The sequence below is a fragment of the Tursiops truncatus genome, chromosome 1 (assembly GCF_011762595.2).
Source record: "Tursiops truncatus isolate mTurTru1 chromosome 1, mTurTru1.mat.Y, whole genome shotgun sequence".
Classification (NCBI taxonomy): domain Eukaryota; kingdom Metazoa; phylum Chordata; class Mammalia; order Artiodactyla; family Delphinidae; genus Tursiops; species Tursiops truncatus.
The window spans coordinates 37559778-37579379 of record NC_047034.1 but is presented as its reverse complement, the minus strand read 5'-3'; positions in this window follow the sequence as shown (position 1 = coordinate 37579379).

Below are 19602 nucleotides of genomic sequence, written 5' to 3'. Positions count from 1 at the left end.
CTCGCGTGCATCATCTCACTTTAGGAAGAAATCCTGAAAACTTGGTAATAGAATGATCTGCCAGGCATGTTTAAGCAGAAACTAAAGCATCATGTTAGACTCGATGAACTTGAAGATTGTTTTGAATTCAGACTGTGAATCAACCCAGAGGTGCTTCCAAGGCAGTTTCTAAACTGAGAAGAAACAGGCTACAAGAGCAATAGCACCTTAGTATCAATTCATCCTTGTTTTCTCAGGTTACACTTTTCAAAGTAGAAAAAAGTGAAAAGATAAATGTCTGTGCTCACCATATGGGAATAGGTTGAGTTAGGTACTTCAGTTCTTTAAAGTATTGTATTCAAGGGGATATTGGCTGCCTCTCTTTTGGGATTTCTGCATTGGGTAGGAAGATGGACCACATAACCTTTGAGTTCCCTTCCAACACCCAGATTCTATGAAACCTGTCTTTCACCCTTGCCTGTTACTTTCTAGCCTGGCTTTGAGGAAGTTGTTTTCACTCTCTTGGCCTCAATTGACTCATCTATTAAATGAGACTATTGAACAGTGTGATCTTTTTAGGGAACTCACATTCTCTAATAATGAGATTTTATGAAGATTTTGTGGGAGCTTCGTTCTCCCACATTCTACCAGAAAACAATTAATCTTGAGTTCTGGTCCTGGTGAGATCATGGTGGCAGTACAGTTTCTGAACCTTTCCAAACTCCTCCTGAAAACCAAATAGAAAATCCAGATAGTGTAAGAAAATATGTGTGAATTATACATTTTAAAGTACTAAGTGACCCCCCCACCAAAAACCATAGAGCATTGGTAGGTGTGATCCAAACCACGCATAGCAATAGTATCTAAATGCAGTCAGCTGTGGTGGAGATTGAGTAGAACAGAAACCCTGGCTGTTTGGAAGGGGAGATGGAGGAGACAGGGAAAGAGAATGGTAGGTTCAAGTGCAAACCTTTAACAAGGCTTGGTTCCAAACTATGGAAACCCAAGTCACCTATGAATACTACTGTTGAAAAGAGCAGGCCTTACCTGGAATGATATCTGTGTGTGCAAGCCTGAGCATAGCCATGAAATTAGAAGTTCTTCTATGCTGTGAGTTACAGATGACAGCAAAAACTGTCATATCACATAGCAAAGAGATCAAACAGTGCTGTAGTCAAGCAAACCCTTGGTGAACTTCAAAATATCCAGCCAATATCCCTTTCCAGACATAAAGCATCTCACACTGAGGAGAAAACTGCTAGAAGCAGGTGAGTTGAGAAGGCCAGTAACACTGGTCAATTGAGGTCACAAGAGCTGGTGGGATGGATTTGTGGTTCAAAGGAATCAGATCCCAAGAAGTAACATAACAACAAAGCCATTCATCTAAAAGGGAAGCTACCACCTTGGTAAGACAGGAGTTCTGGGGGACACAGGCGTAGAGGCAGAAAATCTTGCTTAGGCTTAGAAATGAGAGCCAGAGGGTTTGTGTTTTGTGTTCCTCACATTAGCAGGGATGAAGATGCCTGGTGACAAAGCTGAGAGAGCTGCCCTAGTTTATTCCTTGGCCTCCTCCTGCCCCAGGAACATCCCGCTAATCATCTAGGAAAAGCCATCACATTTAAATATGCAACACACAGAAAGGAGTATAGTCTAATCTAACACAGAGTTATTATAAGAAAAAAAGGTAATGAAACAAAGATTTGTCTGATAGTCCAGGAATAACACCAGAAAAATATGGACACAAAGCAGATGAAAACTGTAACATGCAATATCAAAATGAGGGAAAAGAAGTTAAGGAAACATTAGACACTTTGAAAGAATAGTATAAATAAAAAATGGAAGAAATAGTTAAATAATGAGTAGCTCTAAACTGAGAACTCACAGAACTCAGGAGTTACAAGAAAAAAGAAATTCAGAAATAAAAACTAGTAAAAAAGAAATGCATGGGAGAAAAGACACTGTGGAAAGTACAGTAGGAAAATTAAGAGATGGAAAAAAAAACAAAGGAAATCAAACAGACAGAAAGAAAGAAAGAAAGAAAAAGGATTGGGAAGAAAAGGAAAGATAAGAAGACAGGCAAAGATAAGATGATAATGGAAGAAGTAAAGAAAGAAATAATGAAAACAATGACGACCTAACAAAGAAGTACCCAATGAAGGAAAACTAAATTTAAACTATAAATCAAGAAAAGATTTGTGAAACAGAAGAAGCTTAAAATCTACCTACTTATTTTAACTGGAGAAATGAACCTGTACCACCAAGAGAATACCAACACCAACATCAAAAGCAAGGGAATCCTAATAAAAAGACTGGGCTATAGGACTTCTCTGGTGGTGTAGTGGTTAAGAATACATCTGCCAATACAGGGGACAAGGGTTCAAGCCCTTGTCAGGAAAGACCTCACATGCCACAGAGCAACTAAGCCACATGCCACAACTACTGAAGCCCGTGTGCCTAGAGCTGGTCTCCACAACAAGAGAAGCCACTGCAATGAGAAGGCCATGCACAGCAATGAAGATCCAACACAGCCAAAAAAAAAAAAAAAAAAAAAAAAAAATGGGCAGAAAGTCTAAGTCATTTTAAGGGAAAGAAAATCAGATTGGAATTGGACTTCTCAAAAGCAATATTTATCTGTTAGAAAACAACAGAAATATTTTACAGACACAAAGAAAGAGAATGGGATTAAAAGACTGCACAGTCTAAGAGTATAAAGTCTAAAGTTATGAACATGCAAGTTTTCATGGGGTGTTACCCTCATGGGCACTTCCTCAGAAATTTACTACAGAATAAGCTTCAGACAATCAATAAATGGTTCTAGAAGATTCACCATAAGTTCTCAGGGGTGAGATTTATATTTAACTGTAGAACAACCATTAAAAGTTGGAGGATAAGTCTAAAAATAGTATACTAGTGACATATGCTCAAACAGAGTCAAATAATAAAACTAGCAAAACTGGGAGGAGAAAGGAAGAGTAACTGGAAAGAGTAATTTTACAGATTGCCTGGCATTATTAGGTGGGAGTAACAGGATACCAATACAGGCTGTCAATTCAAGTAGTTGAATCTTGAGCTTTCTTACTGTTTAAAAATTATCATTAAATTAATACCAGTGACTTAAAATGGATGGTGGGGGGGGAAGAAAGGGGGAGGAGAGAAGAAATGAAACTATTTCTCAAGGAATAAGAGTAGTAAATAATGATAACCATTGAAACATAAATAATAAACTTTCTAAATGTCAAAAGAAATAAAAATAAGACACATCACAAAGTAAGAACTTTGTATATGCATCATGTCTGTTTATAGACATTAAAAATCATATATATGTACATTTTTGATTGAAACATGAAATTGGCATTTTTGTAGGTTATAAGAAATAGACTTTCAGCTATTTCACATGATTCAACAAAGAGCAAGCATATAAACCATGTGACTGTACTGAGGAAAAATATTGATTATATCAATAAACGTAGAATCATCAAGAGGAAGACACAAGAAATCACCAAAAAAGATACCCCACATCCAAAGACAAAGGAGAAGCCACAATGAGATGGTAAGAGGGGTGCAATCACAATAAAATCAAATCCCATAACTGCTGGGTGGGTGACTCACAAACTGGAGAACACTTATACTACAAAAGTCCACCAACTGGAGTGAAGGTTCTGAGCCCCACATCAGGCTTCTGAACCTGAGGGTCTGGCAACAGGAGGAGGAATTCATAGAGAATCAGACTTTGAAGGCTAGCAGGATTTGATTGGAGGACTTCGACAGGACTGGGGGAAACAGAGACTCCACTCTTGGAGGGCACAAACAAAGTAGTATGCACATCGGGACCCTGGGGAAGGAGCAGTGACCCCATAGAGACTGAACCAGACTTACCTGCCAGTGTTGGAGGGTCTCCTGAAAAGTTGGGGTGTGGCTCTCTCTCAAGGACAAGGACACTGGCAGCAGAAGTACTCCTTGGTGTGAGCCCTCCCAGAGTCCACCATTAGCCCCACCAAACAGCCCGGGTAGGCTCCAGTGTGGGGTCGCTGCAGGCTAAACAACTGACGGGGAGGGGACCCAGCCCCACTCATCAGCAGACAAGTGGATTAAAGTTTTACTGAGCTCTGCCCACCAGAGCAATAGCCAGCCCTACCCACCACCAGTCCCTCCCAACAGGAAACCTGCACAAGCCTCTTAGGTAGCCTCATCCACCAGAGGGAAGAGGGCAGAAGCAAAAAGGATTATAATCCCAAAGCCTGTGGAACAAAAACCACATTCACAGAAAGATAGACAAGATGAAAAGGCAGAGGGCTATGTGCCAGATGAAGGAACAAGATAAAACCCCAGAAAAACAACTAAATGAAGTGGAGATAGGCAAACTTCCAGAAAAAGAATTCAGAATAATGATAATGAAGATGATCCAGGACCTCAGAAAAAGAATGAAGGCAAAGATCAAGAAGATGCAAGAAATGTTTAACAAAGATCTAGAAGAATTAAAGAACAAACAGAGATGAACAATACAATTACTGAAATGAAAACTACACTAGAAGGAATCAATAGCAGAATAACTGAGGCAGAAGAAAGGATAAGTGACCTGGAAGACAGAATGGTGGAGTTCACTGCTGTGGAACAGAATAAAGAAAAAAGAATGAAAAGAAATGAAGACAGCCTAAGAGACCTCTGGGACAACATTAAATGCAACAACATTCGCATTATAGGGGTCTCAATAGGAGAAGAGAGAGAGAAAGACCCGAGAAAATACTTGAAGAGATTATAGTCAAAAACTTCCTAACATGGGAAAGGAAATAGCCACCCAAATCCAGGAGGCACAGAGAGTCCCATTCAGGATAAACCCAAGGAGAAACACGCCAAGACACATAATAATCAAATCAGCAAAAATTAAAGACAAAGAAAACTTATCAAAAGCAGCAAGGGAAAAAATGACAGATAACATACAAGGGAACTCCCATGAGGTTAACAGCTGATTTCTCAGCAGAAACTGTACAAGCCAGAAGGGAGTGGCATGGTATACTTAAAGTGATGAAAGGGGAGAACCTACAACCAAGATTACTCTACCCAGCAAGAATCTCATTCACATTTGATGGAGAAAACAAAAGTTTTACAGACAAGCAAAAGCTAAGAGAATTCAGCACCAGCAAACTAGCTCTACAACAAATGCTAAAGGAACTTCTCTAAGTGGGAAACATAAGAGAAAAAAAGAACTTACAAAAACAAACCCAAAACAATTAAGAAAATGGTAATAGGAATATACGTATCAATTATTACCTTAAATGTGAATGCATTAAATGCTCCAACCAAAAGACACAGGCTTGCTGAATGGATACGAAAACAAGCCTCATATATATGCTGTCTACAAGAGACCCATTTCAGACCTAGGGACACATACAGACTGAAAGTGAGGGGATGGAAAAAGATATTCCATGCAAATGGAAATCAAAAGAAAGCTGGAGTAGCAATACTCATATCAGATAAAACAGAGTTTAAAATACAGAATATGTTACAAGAGACAAGGAAGGACACTACATAATAATCAAGGGATCAATCCAAGAAGAAGATATAACAATTATAAATATATATGCACCCAACATAGGAGCACCTCAATACATAAGGCAACTGCTAACAGCTCCAAAAGAGGAAATCAACAGTAACACAATAATAGTGGGGAACTTTCACACTGCACTTACACCAATGGACAGATAATCGAAAAAGAAAATTAATAAGGAAATACAAGCTTTAAATGACACAATAGACCAGATAGATTTAATTGATATTTATAGGACATTCCATCCAAAAACAGCAGATTACACTTTCTTCCCAAGTGTGCACAAAACATTCTCCAGGATATATCACATCTTGGGTCACAAATCAAACCTCAGTAAATTTAAGAAAATTGAAGTCATATCAAGCATCTCTTCTGACCACAACTCTATGAGATTAAAAATCAGTTACAGGGAAAAAAACGTAAAAAACACAAACACATGGAGGCTAAACAATACGTTGCTAAATAACCAAGAGATCACTGAAGAAATCAAAGAGGAAATCAAAAAATACCTAGAGACCAATGACAATGAAAACACAACAGTCCAAAACCTATGGGATGCAGCAAAAGCAGTTCTAAGAGGGAAGTTTATGGCTATACAAACCTACGTCAAGAAACAAGAAAAATCTCAAATAAACAATCTAACCTTACACCTAAAGGACCTAGAGAAAGAAGAACAAACAAAACCCAAAGTTAGCAGATGGAAAGAAATCATAAAGATCAGAGCAGAAATAAATGAAATAGAAACAAAGAAAACAATAGCAAGGATCAATAAAACTAAAAACTGGTTCTTTGAGAAGATAAACAATATTGATAAAACATTAGTGAGACTCATCAAGAAAAAGAGGGAGACGACTCAAATCAATAAAATTAGAAATGAAAATGGAGAAGTTACAACAGACACCACAGAAATACAAAGCATCCTAAGAGACCACTACAAGCAACTCTATGCCAATAAAATGAACAACCTGGAAGAAATGGACAAATTCTTAGAAAGTTATAAACTTCCAAGAATGAACCAGGAAGAAATACAAAATGTGAACAGACCAATCACAAGTAATGAAATTGAAACTGGGATTAAAAATCTTCCAACAAACAAATGTTCAGGACCAGATGGCTTCACAGGTGAATTCTATCAAACATTTAGAGAAGAGCAAACAGCCGTCCTTCTCAAACTCTTCCAAAATATTACAGAGGAACACTCCCAAACTCATTCTATGAGGCCACCATCATTCTGATACCAAAACCAGACAAAGATACTACAAAAAAAGAAAATTACAGACCAATATCACTGATGAATATAGATGCAAAAATCCTCAACAAAATACTAGGAAACAGAATCCACAACAAATTAAAAGGATCATACATCATGATCAAGTAGGATTTATCCCAGGAATGCAAGGATTCTTCAATATAACCAAATATATTCTTCAATATAACCAAATCACCATATTAATAAATTGAAGCATAAAAACCATATGATCATCTCAATAGATGCAGAAAAAGTTTTTGACAAAATTCAACACCCATTTATGATAAAAACTCTCCAGAAAGTTGGCATAGAGGGAACCTACCTCAACATAATAAAGGCCATATATAACAAAACCCAAAGCAAACATCATTGTCAGTGGTGAAAAACTGAAAACATATCTTCTAAGATCAGGAAGAAGACAAGGATGTCCACTCTCACCACTTTTATTCAACATAGTTTTGGAAGTCCTAGCCACAGCAATCAGTGAAGAAAAGAAATAAAATGAATACAAATTGGAAAAGAAGGAGTAAAACTGTCACTGTTTGCAGATGACATGATACTATATAGAGAGAATCCTAAAGATGCCACCAGAAAATTACTAGAGCTAATCAATGAATTTGGTAAAGTTGCAGGATACAAAGTTAATGCACAGAAATCTCTTGCATTCCTATATATTAATAAAGAAAGGGCAGAAGGAGAAATTAAGGAAACAGTCCTATTAACCATTGCAAGAAAAAATATGTAGAAATAAATCTACTGAGGGAGACAAAAGACATGTATGCAGAAAACTATTAAGACACTGATGAAAGAAATTAAAGATTATACCAACAGATGGGGAGATATACCATGTTCTTGGATTGGAAGAATCAATATTGTGAAAATGACTATACTACCCAAAGCAATCTACAGATTCAATGCAATCCCTATCAAAATGGCATTTTTCATGGAACTAGAACAAAAAATCTTAAAATTTGTATGGAGACACAAAAGACCCTGAATAGCCAAAGCAGTCTTGAGGGAAGAAAACGGAGCTGGAGGAATCAGACTTCTTGACTTCAGACTATACTTCAAAATTACAGTAATCAAGACAATATGGTACTGGCACAAAAACAGAAATATAGATCAATGGAAGAGGATAGAAAGCCCAGAGATAAACCCACGCACCTATGATCAACTAATCTATGACAAAGGAGGCAAGGATATACAATGGAGAAAAGACAGTCTCTTCAATATGTGGTGCTGGGAAAACTGGACAGCTACATGTAAAAGAATGAAATTAGAACACTCCCTAGCACCATACACAAAAATAAACTCAAAATGGATTTGAGATGTAAATGTAAGACTGAACACTATAAAACTCTTAGAGGAAAACATAGGAAGAACACTCTTTGACATAAATCACAGAAAATCTTTTTTGATCCACCTCATAGAATAATGGAAATAAAACCAAAAATAAACAAATGGGACCTAATGGAACTTCAAAGCTTTTGCACAGTAAAGGTAACCATAAACAAGACGAAAAGAAAACCCTCAAAATGGGAGAAAATATTTGCAAACGTATCAACAGACAAAGGATTAATCCCTGGGCTTCTCTGGTGGCACAGTGGTTGAGAGTCCGCCTGCCGATGCAGGGGACACGGGTTCGTGCCCCAGTCTGGGAAGATCCCACATGCCGTGGAGTGGCTGGGCCCGTGAGCCATGGCAGCTGAGCCTGCGTGTCCAGAGCCTGTGCTCCACAACGGGAGAGGCCACAACAGTGAGAGGCCTGCGTACCACAAAAAAAAAAAAAAAAAAGGGTTAATCTCCAAAATATATAAACATCTCATGCAGCTGAATATTAAAAAAACAAACAACCCAATTCAAAAATGGGCAGAAGATGTAAATAGACATTTCTCCAAACAAGACATACAGATGGCCATGAGGCATATGAAAAGCTGCTCAAGTTCACTAATTATTAGAGAAATGCAAATCAAAACTACACTGAGGTACCACCTCACACCAGTTAGAATTTTCATCAGAAAATCTACAAACAACAAATGCTGGAAAGGGTGTGGACAAAAGGGAATCCTTTTGCACTGTTGGTGGGAATATAAATTGATACAGCCACTCTGGTGAACAGTATGGAGGTTCCTTAAAAAACTAAAAATAGAATTACCATATGACACAGCAATCCCACTAGTGGGCATATACCCAGAGAAAACCATAGTTCAAAAAGACACATGCATCCCAATGTTCAATGCAGCACTATTTACAATAGCCAGGTCATGGAAGCAACCTAAATGCCCAATGACAGACGAATGGATAAAGAAGTGGTGGTACATATATACAATGGAATATTACTCAGCCATAAAAAGGAACAAAATTAGGTCATTTGTAGAAATGTGGATGGATCTAGAGACTGTCATACAGAGTGAAGTAAGTCAGAAAGAGAAAAACAAATATTGTATATTAACGCAGATAGGTGAAACCTAGAAAAGTGGTACAGATGAACTGGTTTGCAAGGCAGAAACTGAGACACAGATGTAGAGAACAAACGTATGGACAGCAAGGGGGGATAGCAGCAGGGAGTGGTGGTCGTGGTGTGACAAACTGGGAGATTGGGATTGACATGTATACACTGATGTGTATGAAATGGATTACTAATATAAACCTGCTGTATGTAAAAATAAATAGAATAAAATTCAAAAAAAAATAGATGGGCTTTACTGACCTATTAAAAGAAAAAAATCTTTCTGATCTTAGCAAACCAAAATCCATGCTGTTATATGAGACATACTAAGAAAAAAAGGTGAATCAGAAAGGTTAAGAGTGAAATTATAGTTGAAGATATACCAGTCAATTGAAAATAAAAAGGAAGAGGAGGACATGATCTGTATCAGAAAATAGATCTTTTGAGCTAACAAATATTGAAAGAAATAAAGGCCATTTTATAAATTTATAGAGTACAATTTATAGTAAAGATATAACAATTACTAATATCTATGCAGAAACTAAAATTGCAACTTTTATAAATAGAAAATAGAGGAGATAGAGGACAGACACTACGAGTCAAATTATTAACTTGAGGTTTTTATCACATTTTTCAAGAAAAAGGGATTAAAAATTATTAATACACAAGTCTTAAAAAATCAATAATGTAGTCCATGTAACTATGCTTAACTCTGTATCCCAATAATAAAAGATACACTTTCTTTTCAATTGTGTTTGCATTGTTTACAAACATTTGCCATATATGAAAACACAGAGAAAAACTTTGGCTAATTTTATAAAATAGAAATAATAAGCCAGCCTTTTTTGACCAAAAAATGCAATTAAACCATAAATAATTAACAAATTATCCAAAATCTCTCTTAAAGACTCTTGGGTCAAAGGGAAAATACAAAGCAAAATTGTAGAGTTTCTAGAAGTTACAATAATGAAGATATTATATATTTGGAAAACTCAAGAGAACCATTGAAAAAGACTAAACAATAATAGTATTGCTTAGTAATATAATTTAGTAAAATAGCAGGATATAAAATTGATAGAATTCAACAATCATGTCATATGAAAATAATAACTAATTAGAAATTTTAATGGAAGAGACAACTCCATTTATAATAACAAAAGAGAAAAAAAATCTAGGCATAAACCTAACAAAAGGTCCATAAGTTATATCTAGAAAGCTTTTATATGTATCTAAAAGATACAAAAGTAAGTATAAAGTGGAATGCTGTATCATGAAAAATGAGGAGAAAAAAATGATAGATCCAGCAAGAATGGTAAAATCTTGACAATTGTTGAATATGGATGAAGAGTATATCAATATTCATTACACTGTGTCCTCTACATTTTTGTATGCTTGAGAATTTTGTAATAAACTAATTTGAAATAGTTAATCTTGGTGTTAAAATTAAAGGTATTGGGCTTCCCTGGTGGCACAGTGGTTAAGAATCTGCCTGCCAATGCAGGGGACACAGGCTCGAGCCCTGGTCTAGGAAGATCCCACATGCCGTGGAGCAACTAAGCCCATGCGCCACAACTACTGAGCCTGCGCTCTAGAGCCTGCGAGCCACAACTACTGAGCGTATGTGCCACAACTACTGAAGCCCGTGCACCTAGAGCCAGTGCTCCGCAACAAGAGAAGCCACGGCAGTGGGAAGCCCTCACACTTCAGTGAAGAGTAGCCCCTGCTTGCCTCAACTAGAGAAAGCCAGTGCACAGCAATGAAGACCCATCGCAGCCAAAAAAAAAAAAAAGAATAAATAAAATAAATAAATTAAAAATTATAAAAAAATAAAAAGAATAAAGGTATTTAGGTTCTAGCTCCATGCTATCAAAGCACACCTAGATAATTATATGAATTAATTAAGATGACTTGATTAAATTTTTACAGTCAGACTTAGTTAAGCTAAATCTCTTTGGAATCTCTACTTAATAGAAAATTAATTGTACATGCATGTTTTGGATACTTTAAAGTGATAGCTGTTTCTTTCTACTCTCCAGTTCTGGCTTAATGAGGAATCACATTTCTCCTTGCCTCTGCTTCTGAGGACAATATTAGGTAAACTGAGAGACAGGAAGAGACTGTCAGAGTTACTGATAGAAGTGCTTCAAGTTCTCAGGCTGGAAGGCACCTTCACAGAACATCTTACCCCTTAATCGGGCTTCCAGATGGGGCCATGTGGAAGCTAGGTGAGTGTCTTTAATCTCTAAGTGAGAAGGTAAACCTGCTTAAATACTTTTCTATGACAAATTCTTGACCACATTCCATGCTTATTCTCACTGAAAATTCCAGATGAATGATTTTACTTTTTCTTGCAGTTAATGTTTTCTATTCTTGAAATAACGGTCATTAATACTATTATAATTACCTTCAACGAAACAAACCAAAACAAAGCAACGCAAAGCAAGACATGAGGGCCTATTGGACAAAGCTCAGCTTCCTCACCCTGGCATCCTGGCCCTACCATCCCCTCCCTCCAGAGTATGGCTCCAATATATCTTTTTCATTGATGTGGTCTGTCATAGCCCTGATGATTTCCTATAATCCAGACAAACAAAAAAGGAAAAATTGTAAAACCTAATATTTGTTTAATTATTGTTTATCTTACAGAATGTAAGTTTTTCAATATATTTCAACAAAAGCCTTAAGATCTGGGCATCAATTACCTTTATTTATTTTTTAATGGGAAAAGTGGTGCTGGAAGATCTGGAGCTTTGCCCAATATATAAAACTAATATGTGATGAAGCCAGAATTTTGATTCTGAATTTTGTGCCCACCCTACAGTAATATGTTACCACTAAACTATGTACTCATTAATCCCTGGGAACATTCTGAGTTGAACCTCTTGATTTTAGTACCAGACTCCCTTTTCACTCCCCTTCCAAGTCTCTCAAAATTCCATCCCCCTTTCAAGATTTGGATATAAAATTCTTCTTGATCCCTTGAGGATTACGTGCATGCGCTCTCTCTCTCTCTCTCTCTCTCTCTCTCCCTCTGTCTCTCCTCTGAACCAGCAGAGGATGTCTGTGTCTTTTGGGGCACTTGACATATTCTACCTTGTGTGGTGTTATTCTAGGCACAGTTGTCTTACTGGTAGAGCCTATGTCTTACTTATCTTTCTGTTCCTTCCAAGTTGCAAGCACAGTGGCACATAGTAGGGGTTATACTTAACAAATGTTTGGGGAAGGACATGGACTTTTCCTTAATATAATTTAAAGACCTGCCTTCACTCTGAAAGAGTTCTTGAAACTCTTATGGTAAGTGGAAACCAGTTTTGTCATAAGCAGACAGATTCATATGAAGTATAAAATAAAATAATACTGCTAATAGTAATAATCAGTGACATCATAATAATGGTAGTTTTATAACCTTGAATTATAGGGTTCTTCTCTTTCAGATTATAATAATTCATATGTCTCATTCATTTCCCCTATATGCCTGAAATCCAAGGAAAATGTTGCCCGTACAGTGTTAACAAGGGAAACCAAGAATAGGCACCTTGGCCTCCCATTTTGTTTGAGGGTCAGCCCCTCCACTTCTTCAAGCAAGTTATTTAACCTCCTGAGAGATCCATTGCCTCTCCACCCTTTACAAAATACAGATAATAAGATGACAAAATTTGCAAACTCACTATAAAGAATAAATAAAATCGAGTAGGCAAAGTTCTTGGCAGAACATCTGGTGCATAGTAAGTGCTCATTAAATAGTATCAGTAATTATTCTTATGAGGGAAGAGAATGAGACCTAAGACCCAAGATGATTAAGTGACTTGCTCAAGACGGTATAATGAAATCGAACTAGAACTTGAGTTTTTGCCCCCTGGATTGCAGTATCCTCTCCCTCTGCCCCTTAACTGCCCTCCGTCTACCTTAGCCCTGTACAATTAAGAGTTTCACTGGCCTTTGTCCCAGTTCCTGGGACGTAGCCTCTAAACCTTTGGAATTTCCCAAATAATAGAAGTGTCTTTGTTATTTATGGGGGACCCTGATAGGATATGTTTACAAGGTAGTTTATGCTAAGGAAATAGGTTATATGCTAATTGTATATGCTAAATTTTAGGTTATAATTTATGCTAAGGAAAATATTTAGTATAAGAGCTGGCAGTGGCAGAAAGACCAACCATGTGATTAGAAGGTTAGGGCTTTGAGCCACCTTGATATCAGACCAACCCCCAGAGAGGGGTGGGGGGGTAGACATTGAGTCACATGGCCAGTGACTTAATCAAATAAACAAATAAAACCCATGGACATAGATGCTCAGGTTAGCTTCCTTGGTGGGCAATACTCTATACTGCCACATACCAATGTGTTGGGAGAGTGACATATCCTGATGCCACAGGGAGAGGACAAAGGAAGCTTTGCGTTTGGCGCCCTCCCAGACATTGCTGTATTGGTCTCCCTTTTGTTGGTTCTGATTTGTATCCTTTTGCTATAATACAATGGTAATCCTAAGAACAGTGCTTTCCTAAGTTCTGTGTGTTGTTCTACCATATTATTGAACCTGAGGGGAAACCCTAATTTGTAGCCAGTAGGTCAGAAGTGAGGGAGGCCTGGGGACCTTGGAATTTGTGGCTGGTGTCTGAAGTGAGGGCAGTTGGGTGGAGGACTTTGCCCTTGACCTGTGACCTTTTGCCTGGCTTGGCTCCGGAGCAGCTGGTGTCAGAAGTCTTGTTGTCCCTTCATCCAGAACCTCAGCAGGGTTCAATGTTTTATAAGGTACACACTTTGCAATCTCAGACTCAAAACAGATGTTTAAAATCTAAATGTTTATTCCTTGTTGTTCTTTTTGGATGCATAGTGTTAAAATATGATCACATTGGCCCTATGCAGCTGAGCATGTAGGTAACAGTTGTATTGAAGGTTAAAAAAACCTCAAAAAACTGAAAAATTATTTATGTCTAGTACTAACCTATCATGCACTCTTTTCTTTCCAAAAACACTTCTCCAATCTCCAAACAAATTAATTCATCTGCACAGTTGAGAGGAGGAAACTAAGCAGAGACCTCCACCTCTTGGGCATGAGGGGCACCAAAGGGACATCCACCAGGACAGCTGGAGTGCATATGTTGTGACTCTCCACATCCTGCTGGAATATCTCTCTTGCCAACAGTATGGAAATCATAATTAGCACCCTGCAGCGACTCAGGGCTTCAAACCCACCCAAATCTATTTGCAGCGTTTCACAACTTACTGAGAACAGCATCTCTCATATTTAGGTAGCTGTCTCCCGTCTGCTTTGTTGGCCCTAATGTATTTAGATAGATTCTTCTTCCATGAGGCAGAGCCCAAGTTCATTAGAATCATGCGTTCTGCTTCAAAACCTCCCTTAATCTCCCTAGGTGCTCTTTGGGCTTTTCCAGTTGTATTCACTAACCTTGGAAGTGGGTATTTAGGAACAATGCTAATGTTCTTAAATTGCCTTGCAGTCTTTTCTCCTGGATTATGCTAGCAAGCAAAAGAAAGAAATGCCAATTAAGCCCCAAGAGCCATTTTGCAAATGCTCTTTCTCTTAAACCAGGGAATATCTAACTGCGAACCCAAATGGAAAAGATGCAGGATGGTGTTGTGATGTGTTATGCATGTTGACTCTTTTCTTTCTGAGGGATCTAATCTTTTAGAGTGGGCATTAGGTAAATGCTTTCAATGTAGTATTAAGAGCCAGAAAAAGAAAAGAAGACACTTCATACGTTTTGGATAATAACATGTTTGTGCTTTAATAATACTCATCTTAAAAGGGTATTTGTTATTCATTATGTACAGTGCATTTCAAAGTTCTGCCTTCCATTAACCCTTTCTCTGAGCAGACTGCAGATAGTTTTAGAACCTTTCTGTGAGGAGAGCCAGCCTCAGCCTGGATCTTGAACCTGCTTGGATATTGGGATGAATGCGGGTGTTACAGTAGGGCAGTGCTAAGTAGTAACACTGGCTGCCTCCAGGAGGGGAAGTAAATGGCCTGGAGACAGGAGGAAAAGGAGATATTTCACTATTAATTTTGTGCTTTGTAGCATGTGACTATATTACCAATTCTAAATACAAATAAAACATATATAGTTTTTTTAAAAGGTAAGAAAAATGATGTGGCCACAGTGGAAAACAACACTGTGGTTCCTCAAAAAATTAAACAGAATTACCATATGATACAGCAAAAGAACTGAAGGCAGAGACTTGAGCAAATATTTGTACACCCATGTTCATAACAGCATTATTCACAATAACCAGAGAGTGGAAGCAAGCCATGTGTCCATGGATGGATGAATGGGGAAATAAAATGTAGTATATATGTACAATGGAATCTTATTCAGCCTTAAAAAGCAAGGCGATTCTGACACATGCTACAACATGAATGAACCTTGAAGACATTATGCTAAGTGAACGAAGCCACCAGTTTTCCTACTGCTATGAAATGTAAGGTGATCACCGTCTCTCTAGAGCTCAGAGACCATGTGTCTTTATCCTTCATGGTCTCTTTTGTGGCTTTTTAAATTGGGAATACTCAATAGATGGTACTTTCTGACACCAACTTTCTGACACTGAGTGTCCCAAAATTCAAGTCAATGATTACACTAAAACACATGGAGTTAGTGTCAGATCCAATGAGTTAAAGGGCAAGGTCCCCGACAAGGCTGCCCTTACTTCAGATGCCAGTTTTAAGTGGGACTACAAATTCAGAGCTTCCCACACCCTCTGAGTTTCAGTATTTCTCTAGGATGACTCACAGAACTCAGAAAAGGGCTATGTTTACAATTTACCATGTTACTATAAAGGATGCGAATGAATAGTCAGATGAAGAGAAACACAGAACAAGACCTAGGAGCATCTGTTCCCATGGAGGCAGAGTGAACACCCTCCTGTTCACCAGCCAGGAAGCTCCCCTGAGCTTCAGTGTCCAGAGCTTTTATTTGGGGTTTCATTACATAGGTATGATTGATGGAATAATTAATCACATGATTGAACTTAATCTCCAGTCTCTCCTCCCTCCCTGGAGTTTGGGGGTGGGCCTGTAAGTTCCAGCTCTCTAGTCACGTGCTTGGTCTTTCTGAAATGGCCAGACTGGCTCTTGAAACTACTGAAGTGCTCATCATGAAGCCACCTCCTTAGCATGAATTCAGATCAAAGGGGCTCCTTATGAAACACAGAGACACTCCCATCACTGTGTAAATTTGAAGTTCTGTGCCAGAAACTGGGGGTGAAGACAAGATATATTCTTTATTATATCACACATAGCAATAACTCAATCTTGAGTTCTCCAGCTAAAGCTTACATAATGGTCATATAGTTGGCTATATTCTATCCAGGATAGAAGAGAAATTGGTTTTTCCAGCTCTCAGCAAAGAGAAAATTGAGAAAGCATGGCCTCAGCAAAGCCATACTTTGCAGCTGGTTTAAAATCTATAAGCTAAAATGTAATGTATCCTCTGTCTCTCTCGCTAATGACCAGTCATGGGATATGGATAAGAAGTTCCAATTTCAGCCCTTTGAGCCTGTACTCTTGCTGGTGAGCTCTGTGATCTCCTTCCCTCTGATACCTCTTTTAGCATCAAGCAGCTGTTTAGTTCAAGGTTCTCGTCAGTTCTTTTCTCTTTCTCTTGGTCAGTGGATTAGACAAGATTGATTTTTCTGCATGGCTGGGGAAGGCCTAAGGTTAAAAGATAAAAAAAAAAGGTAGATTCCTTTTACATGTAATTTAGATTTTTTTCTCCTGGCATTAGTTCTGATATCAACCACAGAATCACTTCAATTTTCCAGAAGAACCTGGGCCCCAACTACAGCTGCTGGGGCAGGGTAAACCCAGGCTTCCAACACAGGACAGCTGGGTGGTACAGGCAGGGTTGCCACCAGGTGCCTCTCTCTCTCTCTCTCTCTCTCTCTCCTTTCCTTCTCCCCACACCTATCTCTCTCTCTCTCTCTCTCCTTTTCTTTCTCTCTGATTCTGCTTGCAAAACACAACTAGACGTCTCACGTGTTTATTCTACACATTGTTCTTTCAGGTCAGTGTGTATTTATCTTTTGCAAACTAAAGAGCTCAAGGGGGAACTGCTTCTGAGTCAACCAGATGACAAAAGACCAAATCAATTCATCCAGAAAGCCTGTCAATTCAGCGGAACATCATTGGCACGAGTAGTGTTGTGGACAAAGCAGGAACCTGATTGACTCAATTTTCCACCTTTTGTCAGGCTTCTCTTTGGCAGCCAATAGACCCTATCCAAAGACCGTGCCAGATGTGATGAATAACCCTCTCTGCCCTGGGTGGGTATCTTTCCACTTACCCTCTGCAGTGTAGGCAAGGCATCCTCCCTACGTTATAATACATTGTGTGGTTTTATAAGTGCTGTCTTTTAAGGGCTGGAGACTCCCTGGAGCCTGAGGCAGAGTGGGGGGCAATGGTGTGATGCTGGAGGTGGTGTGATGCTGACAGAGCAGGAGAATTAGAGAAGTGTGGGGGACGGGAAACTGATATTCAGTGAGTGGGGCTGAATAGGGGAAAAATATCCCAGAAGAGAACTTGTGAACACAGTCGATTCAAGCTGAGCAATGCTTAAGATGGTAGCTTGGGCCAGACTCTCACACTGTTCTAAGCAGACCAGCTTGAAGGGTCTTAAGCACCTGTGTCCCCAGGAAGGGGCAGTGTGACATCGTGCCGTGTTTACGTGGGGTGTGGGGGCAAGAGACAAGGGTCCACACCCTGCCCCACCATCCCTTTTCTCCCTCCCTCCCTTCCTTCCTTCCTTCCTCCCTCCCTCCCTTCCTTCCTTCCTTCCTTCCTCCCTCCCTTCCTTCCTTTCTTCTTTCCTTCCTCCCTCCTTCCCTTCCTTCCTTCCTTCCTTCTTTTCTTCCTTCCTTCTTTCCTTCCTCCCTTCCTTCTTCCCTCCCTCCCTCCCTTCCTTCCTTCTTTCCTCCCTCCCTCCCTTCCTTCCTTCTTTCCTCCCTCCCTCCCTCCCTCCCTCCCTCCCTCCCTCCCTTCCTTCTTTCCTCCCTCCCTCCCTTCCTTCCTTCCTTCTTTCCTCCTTCCCTCCCTCCCTCCTTCCCTCCCTTCCTCTTTCTCCCTTCCTTCCTTCCTTCCTTCCTTCCTTCCTTCCTTCCTTCCTTCCTTTCTTTCACTATTGCTAAGATTGAAAGGGACGCTTGAGTAATACTTACTTGTGTCTTAGCTACACTCAGTTAAACTCAAAGGGTTGGCTTCAATCCAGCCAGCCAGCGAGAAGGCTTCTAAATGACAGGATGGGGTTTCAAACGGCCAGCTGGATGTCACTTCTTCACCCCGAAGCCTCCTCTACCATTGGGTCAATAGGCGGAGAAGGAGAGAGAATTTGGACACTGTACCAAACCAAAGTGAAGCTACAACATAGGAACAAAATGGGAACCCTTATATCAGTAATTGGGAGATAGAAACAGAAGCTCACAAGCTGGACGTAAACTTGAAGGGGAAGAATTGGAGAACTGAGGAGAGAAAAGTCTGGATTAGTCAGGACTGTCTTGGTTGCAGGTAACAGCAACCCATCTTGACAAAGCTTAGGTGAAAAGGAAGTTTATTGGTCAATCCAGTTAAAAAGTCTGAGGGTACCTTGGCTTCAGGCCCACTTGACCACATGCTCTTATAACACCTGGTACACCCTCTCTCTCTCTCTCTGTCTTTGTGCCCTTCTCTGTTCTGGCCTCATTCTCAGGCATACTTTTCCCTTGTGGTGGCAGGAGAACTCCAGCATTTCCAAACTCAAACTCGATCTCATTAGTACCAGGAAAAGTTCCCAGTGGGCTCTCATTGGATCGATTTGACTCAACTTTCCTCTCCTGACTAATGACTGCAGCCAGGGAAACAGGATGTTCTCATCGGGTATGCCTTTGCCAGGTGCCCACCTCCAGAGACAGGAGTGGGGTCAGCCCCACCTAAAGTGTATGGTCTGGGAGTGAGCAAGGAATGGTCCTGCTTTAAAAAAATGGGGGTCTTCTCTACATAAGAGAAAAATGCTGGCAGGCAAAAACATCAGATGTCTACCCCAGATGCCAAAAAGAAGCCAAAATCATAAAACTTTGAACGAAGGGCAGTCATGCACCACGTTCTGGAATCCACCAGGAATAGGTCAGGTCTATACGAAGGCTCAAGGCTTATGTGACAATTGCCCAGACCCCTTTTGGTATAAGCATCTCTTTTTTGATAACTGGTTCAGGGCTTCCTGGCCTGTTTCCTGTTGCTCTTGAAAGAAACTTGCCCTTTCCAGGCTGGAGCCCAGACACCCCACTCCAGAAGGGAATCCCTTTATAGAATTCTAGCATGTCCTCTGTCTTTCTCTTTTTCATGCTCACTAGCTCTGATCTTATTGCCTCCACGACCCCAGCCTTCTCCCC